This window comes from Coturnix japonica, chromosome 31, assembly GCF_054131305.1.
Source record: "Coturnix japonica strain WE chromosome 31, WE-NBRP24, whole genome shotgun sequence".
NCBI lineage: Eukaryota > Metazoa > Chordata > Aves > Galliformes > Phasianidae > Coturnix > Coturnix japonica.
This window is the reverse complement of record NC_140693.1, coordinates 1,716,956-1,726,005: the sequence shown is the minus strand read 5'-3', so window position 1 is coordinate 1,726,005 and position 9,050 is coordinate 1,716,956.

The following is a 9,050-nucleotide window of genomic DNA, read 5'->3' as shown; positions in this document are numbered from 1 at the left end:
CAGAATCCCAGGGGTCGGCCTTGGGTCCCTCCTGAGGCTCTTTGCCACAAACTCCAAGTGGGACCTTTCTCTCCAGCAGCAGTATAGAGGATGTTCTTTACATCCTGTCCAGTCCGTACTGGCCCCAGGTCCATGGCACAGGCTATCTCCTGTTTAATCTGTTCAAAAGCCTGCTGCTGCTCTGGGCCCTATGCAAAATCATTCTTCTTCTGCATCACCTGATAAAGGGGGCTTACAATGAGGCTGTAGTTTGGAATGTGCATCCTCCAAAAGCCCACTGCACCCAGGAAAGATTGTGTCTCTTTCTTGCTAGTTGGTGGAGACATGGCAGTGATTTTGTCAATCACTGTTGGGATGTGATGACATCCATCCTGCCACTTTATACCTAAGAACTGAATTTCCTGGGCAGGCCCTTTTACTTTGCTTCACTTAATAGCAAAACTGGCTCATAGAAGAATTTGAATTATTTGCTCTCCAGCACAGCAGCACTCAGTGGGGGTGTGACCTCATTCAGGCCACGGTAGTCTACTGTCAGCCTCCATTCTCCACTGGCTTTACGCACTGGCCATATGGAGCTGTTAAAAGGTGAGTGAGTTTTACTGATCACTCCCTGATTCTCCAACTGGCGAATCAAATCATGAATGGGGAGCAAGGAATCCCTGTTGGTGCGATACTGCCGTCTGTGCACTGTCTTTGTAGCAATCGGTACCTGCTGCTCTTTTATTTTTACTCGTAGCAGCCTCACAACAGACGGGTCCTCTGACAGGCCAGGCAAAACAGACAGCTGCTTAATGTTGTCCATATCTACAGCAGCGATTCCAAAGGCCCAGTGATACCCCTTAGTATCCTTGAAATGCCCTCTTCTGAGGTATCCTCAATACCAAGTATGAACGGAAACCCTGGACCACTCACATAGGATGTTTTTTCCAGTCTTTACCAGTGAGGCTTATTTCAGCCTCCAACACAGTCAATTCTTGAGAGATATCCAGAAATATGGATTGATTCTGTCCCTTCATGACTGGAGGGCATTAGGGTGCACTGTGCACCAGTATCCACCAGTGCCTTATATTTCTGTGGTTCTGATGTGCTAGGCCATCAAATCCACACAGTCCAATAAACTCTATTATCCCTTCCACTCCCTTGAATGAGGGCAGGGCCCCTCTATTGGTTACCTGTGATAACTGGAGCAGCCGTACTGGTGGTTGGACTGTTTTGTAGTTCCCTCACCCGTGCTCATAGTACAGGAGTAGGCTGGTCATGCCACTTCCTCGTGTCTTCTCTGTGGTCACGTAGGTAACACCACAAGGAAACACACAGTGCAATTTACTGTTGTTCCTTGCTCAATCTGGAAAGCGCTTGTGTCTAATAGCTGAGAATTTTAATGATACACATGAAGGCTTTATGGTCGTTAATTTCTTTACGATCTCTCGCCTTCAACTGAAGCAGCAGCTAGGCCAATTACCAAGTGACACCAAGGAGATGAAGTGGCAAAATGGCGATTTATTGAAACAGACACATCCTTATATAACCTACGCCTTTTTGTCTACACCCACTGTATTACACTAAGATTCTTCCAGAATATGGGGAAGGGCCTGTCACATCACAACAAGCTACCGTCCCAGCTGTCCCAACAGCGAAGCAACCAGGTAACAAGAGATTCATTCTGGTGCCGTGTGAACTCCTTTCTTACGCCTTCGATTTCAGTCATCTTCAGGGATCGACAAACAGTAACAGAGATTTCCTCCTCATCACTCTCTTCTTCATGACACTTTTCCTTTTTCCTTTCTCGGTACTTATCCAGACCTGTCACCTGGATCTTCTGTTGCCTCCTCCTCCACTTCTTTTTTCCGTTCTAGACGTGAGGACACCCATTTCCATTTCTTGCCTTCCACAAGGGCAACTGATATTGTTACTGGTGCCTCCTGTGACTGATCAAAATTGACTTGGGGATTTCCCTTTTTGGCTAGAACCTCAGCTCGGAAATTCTCTCTTTTCGGAACAGTGTTATATAGAGCACGGTAAGCACAAGCCAAGCCCCAAATAAGTCATACCCCCTTAGATCTATCTAGGCTGCGCCATCCCTGACTCAAATACTGGCTTAGTTTCTCGGGATCCCACAGGTGTTCAAGAGTTAAATCCCATGACATTGCGGGCCCCCATGTGTTGGCGAACCTGAAGGCAAAAGTCAGCGTTCTAGGACAAACAACCACACACCAATATAGTTAAATATAGCTGTGTCCATCTATTGCCTGAAGAGCCGTACTTTTATAGCAAACAAACAAGGGTGTTCAAAAATCACACGTACTAATTGGAAGAAAGCTTCTGCAATAAGAACCCTAAAACCCCGCTTCAAAGCCACGAGCCTTTCACTCTTTTGCTAGAGGTGTCCTTGGTTCTCATGCTGTTTATCCTGCTCTGCAGCTGCTGCTCTGTAAAGTGCTTATCTTGATCCATGGCTGCTGCTCTGTAAAATTCTTCTTGTATTACAACAGAATGGCAGTTCCCTGGGGTCTCCAGCACACCCCCAGCCAGCTGGCAAATGCCACTGAGGACCTTTAGGAAAGACATGCCCTGGGTAGTGACAATGTTCACTGGACAACTGTGAGCCCCACAATGGGTCTCGTACCTGTGTGCCATCTTCTGAACACCAGTAGCACGGTGTAGATGCAAGGCCCAGCCAGGCAAAATCAAAACATGCTTCTGGAAGGGGATCCTTTCTGAAGAGTCGTTACACTAATGAGAGGACCACAAACATTCACTCAGCGAACTCCAAATCTCTGTGCCTTTGCAGGCCTAGGGTCTTGTTTGGTTCACAGAGACATGGTGGGTTGATTCTCAGCTCTGTACTCTAGCAAATGGGGTACAGATTCTGCATGACGGATGGGCAAGGAAGAAGAGAAAAGGCTGCTGCCATCCATGAGAGGGCACTGAGCTCTGCCTGGGGATGGCAGAGGAGCCAGCTGAGAACTGATGGAAAGGGCTCAGAGAGGAGAGCGGCAGATTCTGTTCCTTGCTTCCTGATCAGGAAGAACAAGAAGAGGGGACAGGCAGGAATCTGAGTTACAGCTGGAATGGAATTGTTTTCTTCAGACTGTCTGCTGTGGTGCAGTGTTTTGGTTCTAGGAGAAAACCATTGATAACACTCTGATGTTTACAGCTGCTGCTAAGCAGTGTTGTACAGAGCCAAGGCCATGGTCAGTGGAGGGCACATGGAGCTGGGAGGGAACAGAGTGAGGACAGCTGACTGATAGTGGCCAAAGGGACGTTCTCTATCAGCTGACAGCAAGCAGAAATTGTATTGAAAGGGGTGGGAGTTCATCTCAGTCTCTTCACTGCCCAGGGTCCAGCTGAGCATCAGTCTGGTGGTGCTGAGCAAGTGCTTGTGCATCAGTTGTTACATACAATTCCATATCAACGGATATATAGTGATAACTATTACTCCACTTCTTTTATCTCTCTTAGTAAACTGCTTTGTTACATCCCAGAAGTTGTACTCTTTTTCCCAGTTCTCATCCCCATCCCACTGGGAATTGGGCAGTGCACAAAGCACTGTGTGCTGCTGAGCCACATGTTGGGTTCAACAACCACTGTCATTTTGGTGCCTGATGTGAGGCTCCAAGGGTTGAGATAGCAGCACATCTGTCCAGAGCGGACAGGGCTTTGTGGGAGCTGGAGAAGTGCAGGCCATGGTGCTGATATGTGTGGATGTGCTCCCTATGTGTGGAGCTTGTTGAGTCTTCTCATGAAGCTTCACTGCACAGCTCCTTACTTGGTGCTTGGATGCTGCATTAGGGTATTTATTTTGCTATGCTGTTTGACCTCAGTTTGTACCACGATAAAATTGGCAGCTGACAAAGTGAAGTTTTGTGCACATTCAGCTCTGCGGTCATCTTTGGGTTTTGGAAGTAATATTGTCCATATGATTAGGAATTACACAATTTACATTGTCGCCTCTGTGAGTCCGGGGGTGTACTGGATATTGTGTTGAGGGACATGGTTTAGTGGGAGCTATAGGTAATAGGTGAACGGTTGGACTGGATGATCTTTTAGGCCTTTTCCAACCTTGGTGATTCTATGAATCTATGATTGAGGTTAAACAATTATTCAGGAATATCAGTGAGAGATCTGCCCCAAGGTGAGAAGGCTCTGCATGGCAGAGGGTGTGGGACGGTCTGGGCAGCTGCCTGGAGTGGTGGGCACCCCCAGGGCTTTGGAACTTCATCTCCGAGCAACTGCAGGATCCTGATAAACTGGTAGAATATTGGGGGCAGGTCTGCTGTGGCACTGGTAACCCCCAAGAGGCACAAATGACTGCAGTGTGCCAGATCCAGAGAGCTGGATCTGCTGACAGTGCTGCAGCCTCTGCAACTCCTGGCACAGACCATGCAGCAGCTCCAAGGTTTTGCTACACGTCCTGCAGTTGCTCCAAGCTCTGGGCAGATCCCTCTGTCACTCCACCCCTCATAATGAGCTCTGCAGTTACTCCTGCTACTGTTCCAAGTATGGTAATAAGAAAATGGTACAAATTCCTCCCAAGGGAGGAAGTACAGCCCTGCGGTGGCTCCAACCCCTCCAATGAGCCCAGTGGCTGCTCCAACATAGTCACAGGTCCTGTGGTGGTTCCAGCTCTGGCAATGAACTCTGAGGTCACTTCAACTCCTGCAACAGCCCAACAGCCACTTCAGCTCCTACAGTGAACCCTGTGGCTGTTAAAACCCCTGCAACTAATCCTGGACTTGCAGACAGATGCGCATAGGGATTAGTTCATATATGTTTGCAACTGCATATGTTGTATATGTGTGAAAATACACTAAATATATTATATATGTATAAATACATTTGTCATAATTATTATCCTTTTCTTTTTCTCTTTGTCTCAACCCATAAACCTTAAACCACAGCACTGCCTTGAGATGCTTACGGATCTCCTTGGGACTATTCAATCTGATCTGGTCACACAGTGAAGAGCACCTGAAGATCTCAAGGTTTTCTCAGGGAGAAGCTCCTGAGGTATATTCCTTACACCAGCTTTGGAAGAGGCCTCCCTCCAGTTCTCTGGTCCTGCTCTAAAGGGGCCCTCTTGTTATGGCAGTGCCAGCAAGGAGACCAGCTCTGACAGACCTGTTCATATTGCCGGCTACTGACTGCAGCCCTGGATTGCTGCTGTAGAGGCAACAGGACTGTTGTGAGACACACAAGACCTTCAGGACTGCACAAATGAGAGGACTCAAGAGCACTGCAGCACTGGTAAGAGCACATGAATGAAAAGAGCACGTTGAGCTGCTGTCTGTGGCTGTACCTCCCCAAATCCAGGCAAAGTAGGAAGAAAGAAAATCTAAGTAAGTCTATTTTGAAAGCTTTTTAGGTATCTTATAACATATTCAGGGAATCTGGTTCCATGTTTACATGAGTTCTTGGAGTGAGAAAATGGAAATTAGGTAGGAAAGAATTTAAATACATTTTTATTTATAAGTTCAATAACATTTTTTTTTTGCACATTCCTATATCTCACATAATCAAACAGACAAAGATGCATAAAACATAAAGAACCACCACTGGGAATCCTATTGAGGAAGTTGTGCATTTTATTGTAGCTGGAATAGTGCTTATTGCAACACCTTCCTGAAAGCGTGCTTGATCTCCCTGTTCCTCATGCTGTAGATAATAGGGTTTAGTGTTGGAGGAACCACTGCATACAGAAGTGCCACTGTCAGATCCAGGAGTGGGGAGGAAATGGACGGGGGCTTCAGGTAGGCAAAAGCACCAGTGCTGAGAAACAGGGAGACCACGGCCAGGTGAGGGAGGCACATGGAGAAGGCTTTGCGCCGTCCCTGCTCAGAGGGCATCCTCAGCACAGCCACGAAGATCTGCACATAGGACACAACTATGAAAACATAGCAGCCTACGTCTAAACTGATAGTAAAAATGAGAAACACAACTTCCCTGAGATTTGATTCTGAGCAGGAGAGCTTGAGGATCTGGGGGATTTCACAGAAAAACTGGTTGACAACATTGCCTTGGCAGAGAGGCAGTGAAAACGTACTGGCAGTGTGCAGCAGGGAATAGAGAACCCCAGTGCCCCAGGCAGCTGCTGCCATGGTGGCACAAGCTCTGCTGTCCATCAAGGTCCCGTAGTGCAGGGGCTTGCAGATGGCAACGTAGCGGTCATAGGACATGATGGTGAGAAGGGAATACTCTGCTGAGAGGAAGAAGGAAAAGAAAAAGAGCTGTGCAGCACATCCTGTGTAGGAGATGGCCCTGGTGTCCCAGAGGGCGTTGGCCATGGCTTTGGGGAGAGTGGTGGAGATGCAGCCCAGGTCGAGGAGGGCCAGGTTGAGGAGGAAGAAGTACATGGGGGTGTGCAGGCGGCGGTCGCAGGCTACGGCTGTGCTGATGAGGCCGTTGCCCAGGAGGGCAGCCAGGTAGATGCCCAGGAAGAGCCAGAAGTGCAGGAGCTGCAGCTGCCGCGTGTCTGCCAACGGCAGCAGGAGGAACTCGCTGATGGAGCTGCTGTTGGACATCTGCTGTTGTTGGGCTTGGAGTCCTGCTCAGAGTGCAGAAGATAATGACAAGTCCAGACCATTCTCAGACACACTCCTCCTGCTATAATATGAAATGTTTTTATTCTCTTACAACAGTGTACATTTAGCACCATTACTTGCATTTAATTTCATGTATTTCAGCATTCCTTAAGCAGAAGCAGCATATGGAGCTCTAACCTTCCTTTTATTTTCTTATGCCTTCTCCCTGGATATTTTCATCTGTTTCATGTCTCATATCTTTACCCCAAGTGCTCTTAGAGCCCCCTACCCGAGCTTCTGTGGCATTCAGTTTCAGTTAGAAAATGCTGCCTGTTTGTAGGATAAGTGAATTATTCATGCCTACAGAAAATGATGATAATTCCATCCTTCGAGAAAGGGGAGACTGAAAGCACATCATGTGTGAGTGTTCACAAAACAAGCAATTGATTGATGAAAAATTCTCAGAACTCTTATTGCCCCTTTTAGATTTCTGACTCCAAACCTCTTTGCCTCAGAACAGGAAATGGAAACCCCCTGCCTTGGCTCTCCTCTTGCAAAGTGCCCTCAGAAACATTCCGTTGTGCAGTGGAGTTGTGATCCCCTGCCCCAGGCAGCAGCTGTGGCAGCACAAGCCCTGCCGGGGGGCTCCTTCCCCCCACCCGTCTCCCTGCAGCACCCTGGGCAGCTCCCCGGGCAGGCTGAGTGCTGAGCCTGGCAGGCGGCAGAGTCCCATACCCGGCACACAGCCCCTGGGGCACAGCAGGGACCCTGCTCTGCAGGACAGCCCTGGGCACCCGCCTGCAGCCCCGGCTGCACAGCCTGCAGCCGTGCTGGGACATGCAGCCCTCAGGGCTGTGATTTCATACTGCAGTATGGAAGCCCTCAGCTGGAGCAGAAGGCTTTTTCCACAGTAAAGAAACATGCAGTGCCTGCATCCAGATCTCCTATGGGATGTCCCAAATTAAGTTGACCCTCTATGAAAAGCAGCTCATGGTCTGCAGTGAGACTTACCCTGTCATGGTCTGTGAGCAATGCTCCTGCAGTGAGCTCACAGCCCGCTCACACCACACACATCCTGCAAGCTCTCTTCAGTTTCTCTCCTCTCCTTCTGTCACCTGCAGGCTGTGCTGTGCACAAGAGCTGCTCCTGGGCACAGCTGTCTCTCTGCAGCCCTGCACACTTTTATGAGCTCCCTGTGTCCCAGGAGCCTGGACAGGCAAGCAGCAGATTATGTCATTTTTATCTTTCCGACTTGTCTCCCCTGACATGTCCCTGGGTCCTCATGGCCAACAGCTCCTGAAAGACAACAGCATCATGACTGTGCTTTGAAATTCGCTCAATTAACCACCACATGTCCAGTGGTCAGTGACTGATTGGAGACATATGGGGAGTGCTCCCAGAGATTGTTTGATGAAACAATAAGGGCAACCAGACAAGGAAGGCAAGGTTTGGACTTTCCCTGTGCAGGGCAGTGATCCAGCTGAGGCAGTGCAGGAGTCTCATCCCTTGACAGAAATCCTGGAGCTGAAATGGGATTCAGCTCCCTACACACCCACAGGAGCTGGGATTCCTCTGGTTCAGTTCAGAAGAGCACAAGGAGTTGCCTGCATGTGAGCTCCTGCTCTGAGTCCTCGGACCTTCAGCTGGGAGGCAGCTGCTCACACACAGACACTGGGTGATGCCCAAGGTGCCTGGGCTGCTCCTGAAGTGTGCCAGTGCTTGTAAACCATGTGGGAAATCCCTGAGATAGACAGCTCCTTCCTGGGCATCAGCCGAGGGCCAGAGAGGGGATAGCACTGGCTGTCTGGTGAATTCACTCACAGCTGCAAGAGCAGCACAGGGCCTTCAGGAAAGCCATGCCCATGGTGTGACCATGTTGCTGTGTCAACTCCAAGGCCCACGATCAGTCTAATGTTTGTGTGCCACCTTCTGCACACTGATACCATAGATTAGCTATCCAGTCAGGCTATGTCCAGTGATGCTTTCCAATTAGGATGTTTACTTCTGTGGTTTTGCACTAATGCAAACACCAACACACAAGAAGCTAGAAATCTTGATAGAGCTGCAGGCCTGAGCTCCTGTTTGGGCCATGGGGACACAGTTTAATGGCTTCCACAACTGCACTGTAGCACAAGGGGGATACCGAGTCTTTAGGATGGATGGGCGAGGAGATAAAGAAGGGTGAATGCCCTCTGTGAGAGTGCACTGAGCTCTGCCTGGGGATGGAAGAGCAGACAGGTCAGAGCTAATGGAAATGGCAAACAGAGGAGACCATCAGTGTCTTTTCCTGTCTTCCTGATCAGGGAGAGTAAATGGAAGGTGCCCTCTGCAGACAGATGGGAATCTGATGTTGTCTGTCCCTTGTCCCATTTGGTGGCCTTTGTCACTCCATTATCTGCAGCAGGGACAGCACAGCAGGGCATGTGGCATCCAGCAGATCCCTGGAGAGCACAGATGGCAGCTTCTTGACCAAGCAGTGGAGGAACCAAAGAGGAGAGGTGCTCTGCTGGATCTCATACTCTCCGGCAT